Source organism: Amblyomma maculatum, chromosome 3 (assembly GCF_055883805.1).
Source record: "Amblyomma maculatum isolate TAMU_Amacu chromosome 3, ASM5588380v1, whole genome shotgun sequence".
Classification (NCBI taxonomy): domain Eukaryota; kingdom Metazoa; phylum Arthropoda; class Arachnida; order Ixodida; family Ixodidae; genus Amblyomma; species Amblyomma maculatum.
This window is the reverse complement of record NC_139346.1, coordinates 120,510,090-120,532,487: the sequence shown is the minus strand read 5'-3', so window position 1 is coordinate 120,532,487 and position 22,398 is coordinate 120,510,090. Positions and strand designations below refer to the sequence as shown.

The 22,398-nt window shown below is 44.9% G+C and overlaps 2 pseudogenes; one reads left to right on the top strand and one right to left on the bottom strand.

Annotated features, from left to right (window-relative positions):
* The first annotated feature begins 3,640 nt into the window (after positions 1 to 3,640).
* LOC146195832 (uncharacterized) lies at positions 3,641 to 6,915 on the top strand (annotated as a pseudogene).
* A 7,566-nt stretch (positions 6,916 to 14,481) lies between these two features.
* LOC146195831 (uncharacterized) lies at positions 14,482 to 21,274 on the bottom strand (annotated as a pseudogene).
* Positions 21,275 to 22,398: the final 1,124 nt, after the last annotated feature.

Genomic DNA, 22,398 nt, shown 5'->3' with positions numbered 1-22,398 from the left:
TGTAGTAGTTCCTTTTCGCCTAAAATAAAATAAAAACATAAAAAAATTATCACGTGATTATGAGTTCCCGCGTCGCATGTAAGTGCCCTTGCTAAAGAAAATTGATTGCTCAAAGCCGCAACGAATAAACAAGCGGTGGTACAATGGAGCAGTGGTTCTGCGATAGATGAGTATTCGTGGACCGCGACAAAGCTACGGAGACCTTTTCGCAGTTCAAAACGGCGAATCCTGCATAATGATACGTCCGCGCTCATCGCAAAGCGGTTATGACCTTGGTGTAGTTTATTCTTAAAAGCTTTGTGTAGCCGATTTCTTTCGGTCGAGTAACAGCGAGGCGCGGAGGACAAACACACCACGTGATAATTTTTAAACTTCGCGGGGTTTATTTTCGGCGCGAAAACAACCACCCTGAGAACTACGATAGTTACTTTCAGTGAAACGGCTTATATAAACACATCTTTACTTAACTCTTCTACAGTTTTCAGGAATTTTGAGCTAACTTTAATGATTCCAACGTTCGATAATTCGTATTTGCGAACTAGTACGAAGTAGCTAAGCGAGGACAAAGCAAATGTACAAAATTTAACGGCGGGAAAGTTCCGACTCGTTCAAACGGGCTTTAATAGTAATGTCATAGATGCGATGCAAAGCCACTTACCAAAGTGTCGTCGGTGAAGGCGGCAAATGGTGACAAAGAGCTTAGCAACTCTTCGTAAGCGCCCGTTTCCAGTTGTATTTTCTTCCTCTCCCCTGTCGGGAGCACGACAAGGCAGACAAGTCTGTCTGCCATACCTCGAGTTGTGTATAAACTCTATGCCTCGAGTGGAGATTCGTAGTTGCGCTAATAAACAACACAATGGAAGAGATACGTGCTGACCGCGGTTCAGCCTATACCTCGCTCTGAATGACTGCGCGCCAAAAGTGGCAGACTCTAAAGCGGCGCCGCCTGCTGCCAGGGGAATCTCCATGCGAAATCAAAACTCAAAATCTGAAAACCAGCCTAGGTTTGTGAAAAATATCAGTCAGCAAGTTGAGCTTTGAATTGTTTTTCTCACTCTTCTTTTGAATGCCACATACCTTTCAATTAAGAATGTTGCAAATATTTAGTGAAGAAGAGAAAGGCGCTGTAATTGTCGCTTAGAGATTCAGTTCCAGTTTGCAACGGGCAGCGCCATTTAGCGCCTGCCACTAATTTTGGCGTGCAGTGCAGTCATTCAGAATGAGTCCAAGTATAGATGTAATATCTCACTCTCGGTAGAAACTTTTTGATATGGCAGCGCCCAGGGAGCCCAAAATGCACCGAGCGAGAGCGTTTCACCCTGCTCCGAGCGTCGTATTTCGATCGTTGTCGGTACCAGGTGTTAGTATAATAAAACGTACTACATACATTGGACAAAGTCAAGGTCCTCTCCGTTCGGATACACCTCTCTCTCGCATGTCTGTCCTGCTCGATATCGTGCACCTCAAGGTTTTGGTTCAGACCCTGTTCAATTTTATATGAACTAATGTCATTTTTCGAAGCTCCATTCAAGTGAGTTCCCGATAGCCAGTATGTATTATGTTGAAGAGTGGTTTATTACCGGAGTACTGGAAACGGTGACCGGTGGCGAAAGGCGATCGAGTGTCGAAGCACAAGACCGGGTCCGACAAAGGCAGCTTGAGTTAAAAGTGCACGCGACAGCTGATCGGAGAAGAACCCAAAAACCTCCATCGTCAATTGTGTCGGCGCATTGTTACCTTCTTTACAATGTGTCATAGGTTCACCTGCATGTTAACTTGAATGACGTAATTCTGCAACTATAAGTTACACAGAAGCTTTTCTCAAATGGGTGCCCGCGAAGCTATTTTCGGAGGTCCGCGAAGCCCACGCCCACATAAGAATGAAAGGTCGCGCGATCCATGGCAAGATATCAGTTTTGCATGTTTAAAAGCACGGAGGTTGGATGCAGACTTTTGTTTCTGAAGGCGAAAGAAACGCGAGAGTAGTGTGGGAACAGAACGCTCGCGAGAAAAGGAGGAAGAGAGCGTCTATTTTTTTGAAGCCAGCATCGGTGAAACTCTAGCTCTGCCTGCACTGATGGACGATCTGCAGGACAAGCGAACGGCGCCGGCGCCTGGTGCCGGAACTGCTGCAGCAGTCGATTCCCCCCCCCCCTCCCCTCCGTCTCAAGGCGTCCCGTGCACCACTTCCACTGGTCCACAAGTGGTCACCTGCGCATCCATGGCTGAAAGCCATTGAGTTTAAAGAAATGCAGCTTTGTCTGGTCGCATGCATGCATGTGATCTATTGCCATCGTGTTTCTCGCATGCAGGCCGCCGGAATTGGTGTATCAAATTTCTCCCCTTCATCCCTGCCATCTAGGCTGTCTGCTTCTGGCCCTATGGGCCTGGGCGCCCCCGCCGTTTGAGGGGGAGGGGGGGGGCTGAGACTGATAACTTTGAGCTGCATAAACAGCTGTTGGACACACCATCGAATGTGGCACGATCTGCGAAAATATGTCTATGCAGTCTAAAACATCACGACGTTCCAACCATTTTTTTGAGTAGTCACATTGGGTTCGACTGCTCAGAATGCCATATGCAGTGCTAGCTGTTTAGCAAATGCATAAAGTATCCATACTTTTTAGCACACATCTATTCATTGTTAAAAATAATGGTTAGGTATATGTATGCCATCAGTTGGCATGAATTTTTTATGTTGTACCATGGGGAGAAGAAATTTGAAGTAAGCAGTTTAACACATACTTAACTTGTTCATATGAAAAAGAATCTTGTAGTTTGTAATAAGAGAGAAATTACTCATTAACATCCACCAAAGCGCAGCCAAACGGCTACAAAGAGCTTTCACAGAAACTTCGAACTCAAACCCACTTCGAGTTATAGATCAGTTCGCTCTCGCCCTGCCATCTGATCTGCAGACCGTCCTGGTTAGCTCTGTTGGTAGAGCGACTGCCCTGGAAAGCCGATGGTTCCGGATTCGGTCCCCGGACCAGGACAAATTTTCTTTAACTACGAAGTTTCTGAGAAAGCTGTATAGCTTTCCTTTGTAGCCATTTGGCTGTGCTTTGGTGGATGTCAATGAGTAATTTCTCTCTTATTACAAATCTACTCCACCTTCGGGGATTTCCCTAAATATTTGACCAATCTTGTAGTTTATCTGTACTTTGCAAAATGTATTGCTCATTTGCAGTGCTTAGCAGCACGTGCTAACAACACAGATCATATATTCACTGTTTTTTTTTCAAGAGCCCCATCTATTTTACTTTTCACACTACTAATATGTTCACATCATCTTTTGTTGTTTGGGGTTTATTACAGTGAAAGGTAGAAAAGTAAAATTACCATATCACTAATGTCTACAAGAAGCTTAAGCACAACTCAATAAAGATACCTCGCAGCCACCACAGATAAAATTTTGTCCTTTTTCTTTCAAGAAGAGACAGATGTGGAGCCAAGATGCAACGTAAACACTGCCAAGAGAGCATGAACTTCAAAGCTAGTTTTTGTTGATGTCGTTCATAATATTTGCATTTTTGCAAGTGCTAGTGCATGCAGTGACTTTTAATTACAAGCACTCAATCTGACGTAGCCGCTTTGAAAACAGATGATCATTTCGTCATTGTGTGTTTAATTATCTCAGATGGAGGTCACCACATACCAGTGCACGCGGTGTCACCAAAGGACCCCTTCTTTACCTGCACTGCTGCGCCATTATTGCACATGGCATGGCACAGAAAGTGACTGGCATTGCAACTTGGAAGGTTGCATGAACACTTACAGACTGTACAGCTCATTTCGGAAGCATGTCAGCCGCCATCATGGACACCTGTTGGCATCGGGGAGCAGCAGTACTGCACCTTCTGATAGCCCAGAGCTCACTGAACCACAAGATGAAAGAGAAGCAGCTTCTACGAGTCGAGCTCATCAGATAGATGACCAGGATGCATCAGGAAGCAGCAGCACTGCACTACCTGACAGCCGACAGCTCACTCAACCACAAGGTGAAAGAGAAGGATTTTCTACTGGGCGAGCTCATCAGATAGATGACCGTGCTGACATTGATGATGCTGGTGCAGCTGACCCAAGTGATCAGTACGTCAAAAGACTATCTTCACTACTGTTGAAGTGGCAAGAAGGTAGACACCTATCTGAAAACGCAGTCAATGAAATAGCCAATGATGTGATTGACTTTACAGCTGAATTTAAAAACACATTGAGCTCAGTCGACACTTCCAAACTAGAAGTACTGAAGACAAAAAGGAGCCGAGAGAACTGTTGGAAAAGCATGTACAACTTTGTAGCTCCCAAAACAATACGTTGTTCAGATGAAGCATCTGAAACCTACGAATATGTGCCAATCATGGAAACTATCAAGGCTATAGCAGGAGTTCACAACTTATTTGAAGAAAGGGATGCTCAATGCTCAAACTTACTTGAAGATGTTCATGATGGAGCCTACTTTAAACACCACAGTGTATTTAAAAATGCTGGCCATGAAAAGCTATTGGCTCTTCAACTTTACTTTGATGAGTTTGAAGTCTGCAACCCCCTAGGGAGTAAGCGTGGAAAACATAAAGTTCTTTCTGGATATTTGACAATTCTGAACTCATCACCAAAATTCCGTTCGCAGCTAAGTGAAAAGTATCTAGTTCTTCTCGCAAAAACATAACTTGTGAAGAAATTTGGGCTTCATAAAATCTTCCAGCCTCTCCTTACTGACTTGCAAAAGCTAGAAACAAGTGGGGTAGAGCTAAATGGAGAAATGGTGAAGGGCTCACTTTTATATGTATGTGGTGATAATTTATCAAGTCACCAGATTGGTGGGTTTAGTGAGTGCTTTTCGTCAGGTTCCATTTGTCGGTACTGTATGGCAACTAGAGAGGAGATCAATAACAAATGGCATGAAGAGGAATTTACTTTCCGAACAAGAGAAATGCATGCACGGCATATCGAGCTCATGAAGACTGATCCCAATTTGTCAAAGATATATGGAATCAACAACAAAAGCTGCCTTACTGAACTGAAATCATTTGATGTCACACAAGGCTTTCCCCCTGATGTCATGCATGACATGTATGAAGGTGTAATACCCTTCGTTATGAAACATGTTATTAGTCATCTCGTAACCAGCAAAGTAATCACTCTCACTCAGCTAAATGACAAACTGAGATCATTCCCCTTCCAAGGTGCAGACAAAAAATCGAGACTACCTCCTCTCTCAAAAGAAGCAGTGTCTGGGAATGCAACCATGAAAGGTTCAGCCGCTGAGAAACTCTGCTTTTTCCGTTTTTTCTCTCTCATAGTTGGCAGTGAAATTCCAAAAGACAACGCAGCTTATTTGGTGTACCTTGCTCTACGTTCAGTAATTGACATTGTTGTCGCACCAAAAGTATGTATCAGCACAATTGGCTATTTGAAGGCACAGGTTGAGGACTTTTACTGGAAATTTAAGAACACCTTTCCAAGTGTAAGTATAATTCCAAAAATGCACTATCTTGTCCACTACCCAAGACTGCTCTCCGTGCATGGCCCATTGTCCAAGCTTTCATGCATGCGTTTTGAGGCAAAACACCAATTTTTTAAGTCTGCGGCTCGAAATGCACGAAATTTTAAGAAATATGTGGAACGTTGAGCAAGCGACACCAAATGCAGGCAATGTACTCCCTTACTCAGCCACTTGAGTCAATCCAAACTGTTGGCTGCAAAGATGCACAGCCTCATACACTGCCTGACCTCTTAAAGGACAGACTGCAAGATGTAGGTCTAGAAGGCAAGAGCGTTTATTGTGTTACTTCACTGACAATGTCTAGAAGGAAAATTGATGTTGGCTGTGTAGTCCCATTGCTCGTGCCTCAGGATGATCTTCCTCAGTTTGCCCATGTACAACTGATAGCATTTTGTGAGAGTAAGTTGTTTGCTTTTGCCTGTGTCTTGAACACGAGATGCTTCGATGACCATTTTCACTCTTTTGTTGTTGAAAACACAGACCATAATGTTATAATTGAAGATTTGAAACATCTTGAAGAATTTTTTGAACCTCTTTATTTGTACAAGCAAAGATATGTCATGCCTAGGTATGCTTTCATTAACCAATCAGAGTGATTGTGCTTGATATTTTACCTGTCTCTTAACTTATGCATGGCATTGACTATACAGTACTTGCATGTAGAAAGGGTGTTCAAAGAGTAATGCCTCTCATCTTTTTTTCTTGAAGGCCATTCATATTCATATTCATATTTATGAAACTCACAAATATTGCAGCCACATATCTGGTGGACCCATGGTAATTTCCAAGGAAATGTGTCAAACTATTCTGCATTCCGAGACCTATCAACAAGCTTATGCATGCCTTTTAGCACTAGCTTCTTCCTTCATGGTACTGACACAGATGATAAAGCCCATCTTCAAAGCAGAATAACAAAAAAAAGCGGTTTCCAAATCTGGCTGCATTCACTTTCCTATCCTCCTTACAGTCCTGGCTTGGCACTATCTGGTTTTCCTTTTGTGCTTCAGGGATTCATATTTCAGGAAGGTGAGAATGTCATTCGTCCTATAAGGACATGGCTGCTGGCACAAAGAAAGTTGGTTTGGTTTTATTTTATTGGGCTTAACGTCCCAAAGCCACTGAGGCCATGAGGGACGCCAAAGTGTTGCTAGAAATTTCGACCACATGGGTTTCTTCACAAAGCATGCATGCCCTTGGCCAGTGACATTAAGCCAAGCAAGATGACCGAGATTGTTCTGAAAATTACCGTATGCCTGGCAAACATGCAGTTACATTCCGTGTGAATTTGAGATATTTTGGAAAAAAAAAATGTGTTTGAGGTAAAAGTTAGTGAATTGGTTTTTGAACACCCATTTTTATATGTGTGATTTTATTTTTGTTTCATTGCATAGGGCAACCTTGGCAAATAGCAGAAGCAAACAGTGCATGTGTAAAACTGTATCCTCATCGTCCTCCTTTGGAACAGCCATTTGAACAGCTTTTTTATTGTTTTCCAAAATATTGAAAGATGCTAAGTTTTGCAAGTGCCTCAATTATGGGTATGTCATTGCCCTAATGAACATTCTCTTCTTTCGTGGCTGTGCATCTCAGTGTGACAAAGCACCTCATTCTGTTTTGTATTTTCTTGAAATGCAAGTGTTAAAGCTGTCATAGCCTTCAGTTATAATACTGCCATTTGTTTTGTATTTTAATCCATTGGTCAACTGCCTGCTCACCATCCTGCTCATTTTGCGTTATTTTTGCTGCTATTTCAATTTGTTCTGTCATAACTATTCAGTTATTTATTTATTTACAATACTTTACAGGCCTTTGGGAAGGCATTGGTAAGAGGGGGACGCAATATAGACATACTGTATGCATAAATCAGTGCCATAAGAAAAGAACAGCAAATTCCACACAAAATAAACAAGATTATTTTAAGAAAATATTAGTTACTGCATGCCAACAGTTACAGCCAAGCAGGAAGAACAGTGGATCATGGAACAAAATATTTAATGTAAGAAAAGATACATGAAAGTATCCAGGCAGTAAAAAACAAGCATATCTAGCTAATATCTATAGAAATGGAAAAAGCAAGCAAGCCAGCTACAACATGAAAAATGGAAGAAAAAAAAAGCTAGGGACAACAAAAGTTGCAACTCGTGAATACCGATGTACAATTGTTAAGTGTAGTTGTCAAAGAAATGTTTTGCTAGATGATAAAGTAAAGTTACATGTTTGTGGTGCAAGGCAGTGTGGTTTGGAAGATTATTCCACAGGTGTATAACATGCGAGAGCCCAGAGAAGTTGAAGGCATGAGTGCTGCCATAAGTGCATGTGTAGCCAAAGTCAGTGTTTGAGCTGGTTGACTATAAGAGTGTTGTTGCCGGCGCAGTAATGGCGACTGTCCTCTGCTGTTCCGATTTGCATAGGGATAGCACCATGATATAATAGCGAAATGGCATGAAGAAAAGGGAAGCAAAGCCTATCTTAGACAGGTGCAATGCCTTTTTATGCTACTTCTCACAGCAGTCAAGTGAATAAAATAGAGTGGGAACAGTTTCGCATGAGTCACAACCACTGCAGTGAGGTTTCAAAATGTAGGCTGCATTATAAGAAAAATTACCCTTTGTTGGGGCCTGAAGCAAATTTTTGAGGTGGTAGTGGTGCTTACTCTGCACTGTCTTTTAGCTCAGTAACTGCATCAGTGCTTCCAGCTGCCCCCCCAAACACACTCACATCTCTCTTTACAGTTTTACATTATTTTCAGTTACGGTCTGTTGGTTCGTGCGTGTGCTGTGCTTGAAAAATACCGTGCGTGCGCCGAGCCCTTCGAAAACGGCATTGTACACAAAACGATGTTAGCTGCACGGCTTTCGAGCTACTTGCCACTACTCTGGGGTTTGCGCTTTGTGCTGATATGGATGCTCGACGGTACTGTGTAAACTGTGAAAGCACCTGCGTGCTTTCACGGCAGCTGTCAGTTCGAGAGTACCTTCCTGTTTCGGTCGAGTGAACATAACTTCTGTATGTGATGGGCTAAACACTTTATCACCACATCGGGTCTTTTTAGAAAAAAAAATTAATTTGGTGCCATGCAAAAAAAATAAAAAGTACAGTATGGCGGCAGGTTATGCTTATGAAAAAAGGCACACCATATGCAACTGTGCCTCATGATATAGACCCTCTGGTGTACCTAAGGCATGTTGAGCATACAAACATAATGGGTTAAAAAGAAAGAAAAAAATTAGAAAGTTATTGTAATTACAATCTGCTTTCTTCCTGCATAACTTGGATGAGTTAAGTTCATTGACAACTGCTTAGACAAATGATGTGATGTAGGCTTTATACTGACATAATGATGTTATGGAGTTGCACACATTACATCCCGTACTTGTCTTTGACAGCCCTACTCTTACCAGACTACATGCCAACTCAATTTTATTGGTATTGAGTAACTATTCAGCTGCATTTCTTTGCCAAGGTGCACTAATTGAGATATTTCCAATGCCATCAAAATCAGATGTCGTCTATGCACATGTAGTTGCCTATTTGCTGCTTTAATTTTGCCGTGACGCCCACAATTACTTGCCTGCTGAGTGATATCGATGATGGGCATGTGCAAACCTTACGTTTTTCAACAATGTAGGATGCATTACAGATTTCTTTAGTCCTTGTTGCATTTGCTGCTCATCTAAATTTGTTTGCACCGTACACAGTGATCAACTGGGCTGTCTGGTGCACATATCAGTTCACATTTGTTGTATGGTCACCACTGTACATGTCTCGTATCACATTTGCAAATATTAATTACTTTATCTTTTCATCGTGTTAAGCATTATCACATGGTTATTGGTTCTATAATGCTGATGTTGATCCATTCTGAAAGCTCTGAGGCATGGATGTAACATCTGACTTGTTGACACTGAGGTCACATGTAACTTAATCTGAATTTCTTCTTTTCCTGCTTGGATTGGATTTGTTGTTTGCATTCACAGATTCACTGCTCTGCTTTGCACCTATGCAGACTGTTACGTTAGCATTGCAGGATAAGGTTATAACAGAATGGTTACAATCTAAGCGGGTAGCTTAATTCATTTTGTGTAATGACTAGCAAATGAGCTGCTAAGCCTTGCAGTGGTGACTTACTGCTAACTATTTTAACGTAAGAAAAAGTGATTTGGGAACCAGGGAGTGTGAGCTGAAGGACTCAATGTGCCTTACAGTTCATGGGTTCACAAAAATATTGTGCACAGTGCAATGAATGGTATGATGGCAGTTTCACAGAGGAACAGCCATGTAATTCAGTCTGTTTTACTTTCCTACGCAAATACAAAAAGCCTTAAAAGCCCTCACACACTCTAATATAAACCTCGGTACCACAGTGGCAGTTTTGTTTGCAAGCATTGCTGTGCTTATTAATGAAAAATACCTGGGTCACAGGGCCTCAATAGGCTGTTGTTTAACCCCTTCAGGCGCTGGGTCCACATATGTGGACACGACCCAAATTTCCCTATATCTTTCTATGGAGTGCGAATTTCTGCCTTTGAATTTGGCACCCGTAAGCTTTGGACCCACCCTGTCGAGTACATGGCGCCATATCTTGTTGCTGCAGTGAAATGTTTTTCTAAACAGCAAGCAAAGATGAGCGTCGCAGCTTTTTACGCCAGGACAAATCAGTAGCTCTAATTATTGCATGCCTCTTTCTAAACCGATGCCTAATAATACTATTTCTTGTAATGAAGGTGTCAATAAGGGAATGTAGATGTTACATGCCAGATTTCGTTATCTTAGACGTTGAAAAGGTTCTTCAGTGGACTTTCAAAGTTTCGCGTCCACAAATGTGGACACGGTGTCTTGATGCCGAAATTGTTAAAGTGGCCGCGGCACTTCGTTACTTCGTGCAGAGCAGTACATAATACGCTTATTTGCGTGCAGGTGTCATAGTCTTGAAAGTGCAAGGTATTCTGAGAGGAAAACACGCTTGATTTTCTTCATATTATACTTTCTTATGTCGGACACTTTGCACCTCGCAAGAGCGAGATGTCAGGTTAGTTGGTATTGCATACCTAAAGAACAGCGCTGGGAATGAGACGAAATACAAAGAACGAAGAAGAAACGCAGACTGTGTTTCTTTGTTTCTTCTTCGTTCATTACCGGAGCAGTAATGATGGCAGCAACCATACAGAGTAATTGGACATTCTGCAAATAAAAAAAGAAAGAAAGGTAATGTGAAAGGGGAAAGTAGCTGATGAAGATTGACTAAATGCATATCTACTGAAAGATGATGAGCAGATTTTGCTTGAAAAACCGGTCACATTGTATATGCAATGCCCAAAAACTTCAAGCACACTGCAATCTTGGAAAAATGCTTGCATTATCGCAATGCATCAGAAGGGGGACATCAAGTACTAGAATGACTACAGACCGACCTGCTTACTGTCCATTGTATTTACTAGAATAACTGCTAACAGAACCAGGAAAACCCGAAATCACCCGTAGGACCAGGCTACTTAACAAGATTACATATCCAGTCGACCAAGTATGTGATGGAGAAATGTACACAACATAACCTGCCCTTAGATACAACCTTCACAGATTTTGATAAAGCATTTGATTCAGTTGAAACCTCAGCGTTCCAGCAGGCATTATGGAGCCAGTGTGTAGAATCATATACAAAGTTACTGAAAGATATTTATAGTAGAGGCTGCACAGTCACTATAATCCTCTATAATTAGAATAATAAAATTCCAATAAGGAGGTGGGCATAGTACCACGCTTCCTTCAATAGTATTTACCATGTGTTTACGAGCGGTATCCAGAGATCTGGGTTCAAAAGAGCTTAGAATAAAAGTTAAGGAGAATACCTTAAAAATGTGCATTTCACTGACATTGCCTTTGTAACTTAAGGGATGAATTGTTTAGAATGATAGTGTTCATAGTAGAGACCACACATCCCAGTTTAGGCATGGCAGTTTTGCTTTCACAGCCCAGAGCCTTGGCATTTAACAACTTGCCTGCTCGATGATATTTTGTCCCTCTTTAGCTTTCTCGAACGAAGCTTTGATAAGCAACTGGCTTTTTGAACCATCTCTTTTGAAAAGGCATTGTGATAATCACCACAAATCCTTTCCTTTTTTTTACTTTTTGGGTGCTATACAAAGCGTGTAAAAAACCTCGCCTCCGTAACTTGTCCACACGAAGTCCATCACAGTGCTGCAGCATCACACCAACGTTGCCTCTCAAAACATTGGTCTGCTTGTGACTCAAAGGCTGATGTTGTAGTTCACTTTACTTGCATTGTCCGCCCAAGATTCATAGTCATACTCTAATATCCCTCGGCTGCATTTATTGAGAGTGCTTCACAGTGACCTGTTTGAGGTTTGAAGGTTCATTGCGGTGTTGGCGACAGAGGTGCTAAAGAAAATATGTATGTTCAGATGTTGTGAAGGTTCAGCAAGGATTTCATGAGTTCGATAAAAGAACGAATAGCTTTTTCGTGGATGAAATAAATGTGTGACATCTGAATAATCTGACTGCTTCTACTCCTCAGGTCCCAGTTGCACTTTGAAGTCCATAGAATACGGTCACATTACAAAATAGTCCTGAGGCAGGCTAAGGAGGACAGTGGGTCTAGAATTATATAAGCAGAAAACTAATGTTAAGCAGCCTCGGAAGGTAGCAACAGCTTAGGATAGGTACCGAAGCTTTGGAAGTGATAAGGACATACATCTAGTTAAGGCAGGTAGTGGTGACAGATCAGATCCACACCACAAAAGAAAAATATCTTGAACAAGAATAAGGTGCGGCGCATCTCACAGTGGCTCTCAGATTATGAATAGCAGTTAACGAGTATTCCTGAAGAGGAAGGTATTTAACAGAAGTATCTTACAACTATTCACCTATGAGGTAGTAAAATGAAGGCTAACGCAAATGGGTTCAACTTGAATTGATGACTATGCAGTGAGGAACGGGAAGGAAAAGGATAGGCGCAACATTAGGATATAGTAAGAAAGCAGAGTGAGTCGGGGAGCATATATGATGTAGTTGAATTTAAGAAATGGGCAGGGCATGTAATGCGAAGGCAAGATGGTCCATAAGCGTGAAAGGCTGGACTCCCAGAAAAGGCAAGCAAATATTCAAGTGAACAGATGAGATAAGGAGACTGTAGCTGGCACAGGACCAGGTTAACTGAAGGCATATAGGCCAGTCCTTTGCAATGCAGTGGGCTTCTTTAGGTTGATGATAAAACTTGAGTCCCAGCTAGTGTTGTATTGCTCTCATATAATTAACTTCACAATGATTTGTCTCGCGCGTCTATATTGAAAACACCAGAAGTGAGCAGCATCAAATGTGAGATGCTTTCAGCTCTAATACGTTTTCCAGAACAGTCGCATCTCCCCCCTCCCCCCTACACACACACACACGCACACACACACGCACGCACGCACGCACGCACGCACACACACACACACACACACACACACACACACACACACACACACACACACACACACACACACACACACACACACACACACACACACACACACACACACACACACACACACACACACACACACACACACACACAGCAATTGATTCCACTTTCCACACAGCAGATGATGTGTAATTGCAATGCAGATAAGATTACTCTCAGCCGCAAGAAAATTGGAACCAAGTCACAATGACTCGGAAATACTTTGTCATTTCTTCAGCAGTGTACAAAAATGTTCCCCATATGAAAATTAAAAAAAAAAAAAAAAGCGTTTTCCCAGTTGATTACATAGCAGTCTGGCGAGTGAGATATGCACGAAAAAGTGTAAGGAAACGTTTTATTGATTTCATGCGTGTACATGATTTGTGAAAGAAGAGAAGAGGAACAGTGTGAAACCTTGCCCAACCATGAAGTCGCGTAAATTATCGCGTAAAGAGCGGTTCAGTATATCGTTCGTGCTGCGCGATGTTGATACTGCCAGAAGTTGCACGTAAGTATAGCCTAGTTCAAAACTAGTGCGAAGTACATTTTCTTAAAACCGAAAACCCAATGCGCATATAAACGGTTTGCATTCAAGGCAAGCTGAAATTCGTTCAACATTATCTGTCACCGATAGCAAACACGTTCTAAAGCAGCTAGCGCTTGGCGCTTCCTAACGTAAAAGGAAGCGACGCTATCGACTGATACGTCTGGTCATTAGGAAAAAACACAGTCCCATCGTGGCATGCTTGCAATGCTATGTATTGTAGAGCGAAATTCTAATTAAGGGATGGCCATATCACAAAAACCGTTCAGCAGTTGTGCTTACTTGAAACACTCACGAGGCGCCGAGTACACCATCAAACAGCGCACAAATAAAACGATCGCGCACTATCGCAGCTATGTTCTCGCAGCCGTGCATGGGCGAAGCGGGCGAAGCCATGGCGACCATGGCGACGCCGACTTTACGCCAGCGGATGACTTTGTTGACGGCTTGAATCCGTATCAAAATCCAACTTCCACTTACATTAATCCAGAGTAAAGAAGGATATAGTGGAATGAGCGACTCGACTGCATTTTCCATGCATTTTTCTTTCGGTATTCATATAGCTGCCGGCGTTTTTATACTCCGCTCACGAAATGCCGTTGAAAACACCGTATCACCTCCGTATGTAACGAACTGCAATCGTCCTGATTCCACGACTGCGCTCCGTCGTTTGTCGGCGGGAGGCGTTACGAGGTTTTGTGGACCTCGCGCTCCGTTTTGACGGAGTTCGCATTTTGCTAGGCGTACTTATAACGGCGTCGCATTCCAGAATAACCTCCATCTCGTGCATTTCGTGTTTAGTGTGCAGGCGTACGCACAAAGTCCCATTGTTCATTGCGGCTCGCAAGTCCGCGCACACAACACTGACGACACTAGCTGAATATCAGCGAGAACTCTCTTCCAAATGTCCGGTAAATCACATACACGGCTCGCCGCACGCAGCGTCGGCTGAGTACGAACGTTCACGCTTCTCTAGGTTGACATGCTGGTATCGCTAGTTCCCAACTCCCATGACAGATTGGGGATCCTGGATAGCGCATCCGCATTTCCATTCTTGATACCTTTTCGATGTCTAACCGTTATGTTATAACGCTGGAATGCCAGCGCCCCCCTAGCCAATTTCGCCCCGTGTGGAGTGCACGTCGTCAGGTATGACAGCGGATTGAGGTCAGAGACAACATTGACCTCAGCGCCAAAGAGCCAGTAGTCGAACTTCTTTAGAGCCCAAATAATAGCAAACGCTTCGCGCTCTATGGTCGACCATCTCGCCTGGGTCGCATCGAAGCGATGGCTTGCGAATGCTATAGGCCTCTCATCGCCATTTTCAGTCATCTGTGCCAAGCAAGCCCCGGCAGCCGTCGCTGATGCGTCAGTGAACAGCCAATATGGCTCATGAGTTTGCGGACTGCTCAACGCCACTGCTCTGCAGAGCGAGTCCTTGAGCTGTTCTAACGCGCGTTGCGCATCTTGCGGCCACGGGATTAAGTTTGGCACTCCTCGCTTTGTCAACGCCGTTAGTGGGCTAGCTATTTCAGCATACCCAGATACATAACCTCTGTAATATCCGCATAGTCCCAGCAAACTTCGCAGCTCTTTCTTTGTTCTAGGCTGCACTAGGCCTTTTATTGCGGATACTTTCTCGGGGTCGGGTGCATGTGTCCCTGAGCCCACTATGTGCCCTAGATAACGAATGTGAGACTGTCCCACTTGACTTTTCTCAGGGCTAGCCTTTAGTCCTGCTTCCCTAAGGAACCAAAATATGGTATCGACGTGCTCTACGTGTTCTTGCCAGGTTTGCGAGAAAATAGCTATATCATCTAGATATGCCGTAGCGTAGGCTTGATGCTTAGCGAGGAGCGTATTAATCATTCTTTGGAAGGTCGCTGCCGAGTTTTTTAGCCCAAAAGGCATCACCTTCCATGCATTTTGACCCTCATTGGTTACAAATGCGGTGAGTACCTGGTTCTGCGGGTCCATCGGTACCTGCCAGTAGCCACGCCTCAGATCAACCAAAGTGATGAACTGCGCGCGACCGACTCTAAAAGTTAGCTCCTGTGAGTTAGTCATTGGAAATGCGTCTGCACGGGTTCCTGCATTCAAAGTTTGATAGTCAATACACATTCGCACTGACCCGTCTTTCTTCCCCACACACACAACCGGGTGCGCAAATTCACTCTCTACAGGATAGATTAATCCTAAATCAAGTAGCTCATCCACTTGGCGGCTTACTTCTTTCTTGAGCAGTTCAGGCACTCGGTAAGGAAAAACTTTCTTCGGTTTAAAGCCTTCTTCTAGCTCAATTCGGTGCCTTCCTACTTTCGCCAATCCCGGCCTGCCATCAAAGAGTGCACGATGTTTTCGGAAAAACCGTCGTATTTCATTCTGCTCCATCTCACTGAGGTGGCTAATTTCTTTAACGGTATTAGTTCCTCATCTTTTAGAGGGGGTGCGACTTGTGGTGCACACATTACTTCTCTAAACTCATGATCATCATCAAACACTACACCAACCTGGCTTACCCTTGCGTAGTACGGTCTCATTCGGTTGGCGTGGACCACAGATCTTTTTCCCTGTTGCATTTCTATTCTGTACGAATGTTGCCTCTCACAACCAATTACTGTGAAAGGACCGAGCCACTTAGGAGCCATCTTGGTGGTGCGGTCTATGTCGAAAACGAGAACCTGATCCCCCACATTAAAGACTTTATTTCGCGTCCTTCTATTGTATGCTTCTGCGTAGCTAGCTTGTCGCGCCGTGCTTGTGAGTCCTGCCACATTGGCCGCTAGTTCAAACTTCTCCCGTAGCTGAGTCAAGTACATTGCAGGTTCCTCCCTAAGCGTCGCTGGTACACTAACTTCTCCTGCCCACGTCTGGCGAAGAATTGTAAGTGGACCTGTCGGATTTCTGCCGTACAAAAGCCTAAAGGGTGCCACCCCGGTAGTCTCGTGAGGAACTTCGCGGTAAGCCCACAACACAAATGGGATCAACTTATCCCAATTCTTAGGGTCCTTTTCAATTACATGAAAGAGCATGTTCTTTAGCCCCTGATTCCATCTTTCCACGGCCCCGTTGCTTTCAGGGTGTTCCGGAGTGGAAAATGAGGGGGAACCTAATTTCTCTAGCATCAGCTGAGTGAGTTGTGCCTTGAAATTTGTTCCCTGGTCCGAACAGATAGTCTGTGGGACCCCTGTTCGACTGAAGATTTCTAATAGAGCATCGCAGGTAGCCCTTGCCGTTAAGGAACGAAGACATACTACTTCCGGCCATCTCGTGCATAAGTTAACAAGGTTGGTTGGTTGGTTCATAGGAAGGGAAAGGCGCAGTATCTGTCACACTTGCTCTGTGGACACCTGAACCGCGCCGTAGGGGAAGGGATGAAGGTGGGAGTGAAAGTGGAAAGAGAGAAAGGTGAGCCGTAGTGGAGGGCTACGGAGTAATTTCGACCACCTGGGGATCTTTAACGTGCGCTGACATCGCACAGCACACGGACGCCACTTCTTTTCGCCTCCATCGAAGCACAGCCGCCGAGGTCGGGTTCGAACCCGGGAACTCCGGCACAGTAGTCGGGCATCTTACCATTGCGCCACCCCGGCGGGGCAAAAGTCAACAAGGCACAAAGCATATTTGTGACCCCTACCAGATGGCATATCAAGAGGCCCTATAACATCTACATTAACCACCTGAAAGGCATGTTCAGGTCTTGTTATTAGCGCGATGGGTATATGGTCAGTTTGACGTCGGTCTGAGCGGATCTGGCACCCATGGCAAGACTGGCAGTACTCTGAAATTTTTTTTTCTATGCCAGGCCAATAGAAGTTCTACTTTATGCTGGCTTTGGTCTTTCTTGGACCCAGGTGTCCACCCCACAGTGATTCATGCGCCAAGGACAAAACTTCCTTTCGTTTTTCTCGGGGAAGCACCAGCTGTCGCACTTTAATACCTGCTATTGAGTCCCAGTGGTAAAGCAAGCCCTCGCTAACGAACATACCCGCCTTTCCGTGCTTAGAGTCCTCACATGCCTTTCTCGAGTTCTCATCAGCGAGCTGTGCTGCTCGAAATATTTCCCGCTGGCTAGACAGTGAAACTGCCTCTTCTTTCTCGTCTGACTCTGCTTCCTCTTGTGAATATTCGGCATTCAGTGCCGTGTTCACCTAGCATGTCAGTGCCTCATAGTGCCGATTTTCTGCGTTTTCTAGTTTCTTGTCAGAAACCCTGACGGCACCCATAATTGTGTGCTCAAACTCACTGGGATCGTTAAGCAGCTGCCAGTCCTCTAATGAAACCAAACAGTTCACACCTTCGGCCAGCTCATTGGTGAGGGCACATACTATGCCGATCTTTTGATCGTCTGCAACTGTTCCCGGCCTAGATATTTTTACAGGGATTGTCGCCAACTTCGCCTGAATGGAGTTGCAGAAAGCTGACACTAGTTTCACTGCCCCAGATGGTTCCGTCAGCGCTTGCGGTAGTATGCTTTCTCGTATTACTGTTATTTCACTACCAATATCAAGCACTGCCTCTGTGCAAACATCTCCGCACACAAGATCTACAAAGTGGAGTTTCGATGTGGCTGCCCTCGAACTTTGCAGCGGTACCTTAACTTTAGCAGTTAAACCCGTACAGTGGTTTAAAACTGGTTCTTTTGCTTCCGTCTCATCGACTCGCGCGACCTTATGCACCCTCTTTTGGTAGCCATTTCCTTGTATCAGGCGCGGTTCATTTCCTGTTGCTTGCGGGCAAATCCTGGCAATGCGCCCCTGCCCATGGCATAGATGGCACTTTACTATAGGCTTTTCGGAATTTATCTGTTTTTGTCCCATTTGCTGCACTGGCGCCCTAAGCTGCTTCGTAGCTCGGCCTTTACCTTTTGCTTGCTCAAAGATCAGTAGAGCCTTTGATAGCTCTTTAGGCTTCAGCCAACTCTCTCCTTCCCGCAGGCGCACATATTCGATGCCCTCTGAGCTGAGACCTGCCTTAATGCGATCAGACACCATTAGGTCGGTCAGCCCCCCTACTGAGTCTACCTCTCTTCTAGCCTGGATGTAGTATGCTAGGTACGTTTTCACGCGTGATGCAAACTGAGCCCATGTCTCCTCCTTCCTTTTTGCTGCTTTTTCAAATCTTTCCAGGTACTCAGCTGGGGTGAGTTTTAGCTCAGCTAGCACCGCTGCTTTCACAGCCTCATAGTCCGTGCACTCCGCTCCATCGAGGTTACGAAGCAAGTATCGGACTCGCTCTGCCAGTGCCGGCATAATTAAATGCACTCGGTTGCTGTACGGCACACTGAAAATGACGAACAACTTCTCCACCTCATCAAACCACAGTGGCACATCAGCATCGCACGGCATTTTGTAGCCTTTTAGGACTTTTGCACACTGTGTTATTGAATCTGAGCCTATACTTCGCTCATCACTCCGTCCCGACCCAAGCGGTGACAGTCGACCACTCGACAGCCCAAGCTCCATCTGCTTTAAGGCTAGTCGCTCCCGAGATTCAATTTCACCTATTCGTAGCTCCATTTCCATCTTTAACTCAATACGGCGAATAGCCATCCTCTCTGTCTCAGCTCCTGTCGCGTCTAGTGACAATGTTGGTCTCTGGTCGCCGGCCTCTAACCTGCTCTCCACATTGTAATCACCCTCCATAGTCACTACCTCACTCTGATCAGTAACCATTTCTACTCCGCCCACTAGCGATTGCTGCTCCTGCTGAGGATTTGACCTCGATTCACTCTCAGGATTATATTCGGTTTCTTTAGCGGCTAGCATTCTCCTCGTCTCAACCATAAGCACCACAAACCAACCACCATGCCAACTTCAACAAACGCAAGAAATCCCACTCACCCGGCGCAGATCTTTTGTTGTCTGCTGCCCAGAGCCCGGATGATGCGTCCGCTCCAACGGCGTCGGTGGCAGCCGAGGTAGAATTGTCCCTTGACGGTTCCTTGCTGCTCCGTGTCCAATGGCCTGTGGTTGCCGGTGCGATGCTTGTCCTTGTAGATGAGACGTGCCGAACCCTGTCGAGGTGCGCCAGTAGAATTTATGTCGTTCGTTCCTTTTCGGAAGGTTCTTTAAACCCTTCCTGTTATGTAGTTCGACGTAGGGAAGACCAGGAGGCGTACTTGAAGGTGATGATAGTAGAGCATATATTTACAGCATGACACATATATATACAGAGTAAAACTGGAAAATGAAATGAATTTACAAAAAGAACACTCTGCACTACTTTACTCTTCGACCTAACTGGCTAGAGCCTAAGCAGAACAGCCGCGTTACATGCCTACGCATGGAGCCTCAGCTCAGACTGGACTGAACTCTCTTGGATCACGTTTCATTTTACATATTCACAAAACAAAGAAATAGGGGCGGTCCTTTTCAGAGGCCAGCCCCACACATCAACTGTCCAATAGCAAATATGCTATATGGCCACAGCCCCATGGGTTGGCCTTAGCCTCTAACCCAGGGCCCCACTAGCAATACAAATTACAAACAAACAAACAAAGCACGGCAAAACTCTTTCCTCTGTGAGGGTGTCGAACCCTCTCCTCTCGTGAGACTTTCTTCCCACTTGTCTCCCGCACACCGTCGTCTCATCCACGCTGCCGCTGCTGGCCGAATCCTTTCCACAGTGTATTGCCCCTCGCCACTTGTGTTTACCGCTACGAGCAACGACAAAGAAAGGGAAAGATCAACCAGCCGCCATTCCGCAGGTGGCTGGTTCTGGCTTGCCCGCTCTTAGCACAATATCCGCGTTAACTCTTGAATGCTTTTTCGGGCGCTCTTTTGTCGCATCTGCAGACGGGATAAAATTCCTTTCGCACTGCTCAAAGTTGCAGTGTAAAAAAAAGGGCCGAAGGGTCATTTGGGTGCCCTCTACCGGCCCGTACGAAGGGTGCCAAGATGCGTGCACCTGGCGTGCACCTGGCAGCACGTTCAGATGCATACCTGCAAGTAATTATCCTTTGGACGCGGCCCTACAACGCCGATCAGGATCACAGTGATATCCTGCCATGCGTGAACGCCATATACTGAGTCGCTTTGGGACGTTAAACCCCACAAACCAAACCAAACCATATACTGTGGAGGCCCATTAGCATGATTGAATCACATGGAGCCCCCTCCTCGTTTTGCGTGGGTAAGTACCGTATTCCGTAAGGATTAATAGGCAAATCTTTCTTTATGGTTCATTGAAGTAGGCTCATAGAGTCTCTTTGGGACGTTAAACCCCACAAACCGAACCATATACTGTGGAGGCTCATTAGCACGATTGAATCATATGGAACCCCCTCCTCATTTTGCGTGGGTAAGTACCGTATTCCGTAAGGATTAATAGGCGAATCTTTCTTTATGATTCATTGAAATAGGCTCACTGAGTCACTTTGGGACGTTAAACCCCACAAACCGAACCATATACTGTGGAGGCCCATTAGCATGATTGAATCATATGGAACCCCCTCCTCATTTGCCTGGGTAAGTACCGTATTCCGTAAGGGTTAATAGGCAAATCTTTCTTTATGGCTCATTGAAGTAGGTCCCAAATATAAACCCCTTCCCAAAAATGAAGAAATGGCGTTTCTGCCACTACGTGGCAAAAGAAGATCCAAGATTGATTGATTGATTGAAAGTCCTTTATTGAGTAGGAAGACTCATGGCTATGGATGGGGGTAAAAGGGAGTAGGCTGAAGCTTCATTGTTTGCACAGGTCGTCACTCAAATCATATTGATCTCACCAGGGCACTAAGGGAGCCATACTTGGCAAATACCATTTCTGTGTTAGCCTCAGATCCTAAAGGGAACGTAGTGGAGAAATATAAATGCTGAGCTATGGTGCCACATGGTACATCGCGCGGCCCTTGTTAAACATAACTAGCGTTCCGTTAAACGCATCAACGTTCACCGGCGCGGTATTTTTGGTTTAGTGGCAAGAAAAGGCACCGGATCTGTCTCTTGCGGAATCTCGCTGACGCAAGTCGTGAACAAATTTCTCCGACGAGGTAACGAGCTATGTTTACCATGAACCTAGCCTTAATACTCCGTTCACAAGAACGGGAAAGCGCAGTAGCTTTAGCACTTATTTAATTGGACATCTCAACTCTTTTGGTGTTCAATCGACTCCACACATCGACGATTGAGCTTGCGCGTAATGGGGCTCGTAAAGCTTTCGCTTTAAATTTGTATTTAATGCTGCCGCTTATGTAGAAAGGATAATAATAATTGGTTCACAGGAAGGGAAAGGCAAAGTATCTGCCACACTTGCTTTGTGGACACCTGAACCGCCCCGCAAGGGAAGGGAGGAAGGTGGGAGTGACATTGGAAAGAGTGAAAGGGGAGCTGTAGTGGAGGGCTACGAGTAATTTCAACCACCTGGGGATCTAACTGCGCTGAAATCGCACAGCACTGTTCAAAATAATTTGCATTTGAACTAGCCTTAAACAGCCCGCTCCATTGGAAGAGCAAGCGCTCGTGAGTTCTCGAGAACGAACGGCAGATAACGACGTTATCCCTAATGCAACAAATAGCATACGACGTCACAAAGAAGACCCTTACCATCCAGGCTAACTCGTGGGCCGCTTCGTTGCCAGGAACGGACGTGTGTGCAGGGGTCAAAATTAGGCGAATTTTCCTGTTTAGTCGTCTACTGGCCAGAATCCTTGCCGCTTCCGTCGAGACCCTACCCTTTCCAAAATTCAAAATAGCCGTTTTGCTATCGTGCCCCGCCGGGGTGGTGCAGTGGTAAGACGCCCGACCACTGTGCCGGAGTTCCCGGGATCGATTCCCGGCCTCGGCGGCTGCGTTTCGATAGAGGCGGAACGAAGTGGCGTCCGCGTGCTGCGCGATGTCAGCGCACTTTAAAGATCCCCAGGTGGTCGAAATTACTCCGTAGCCCTCC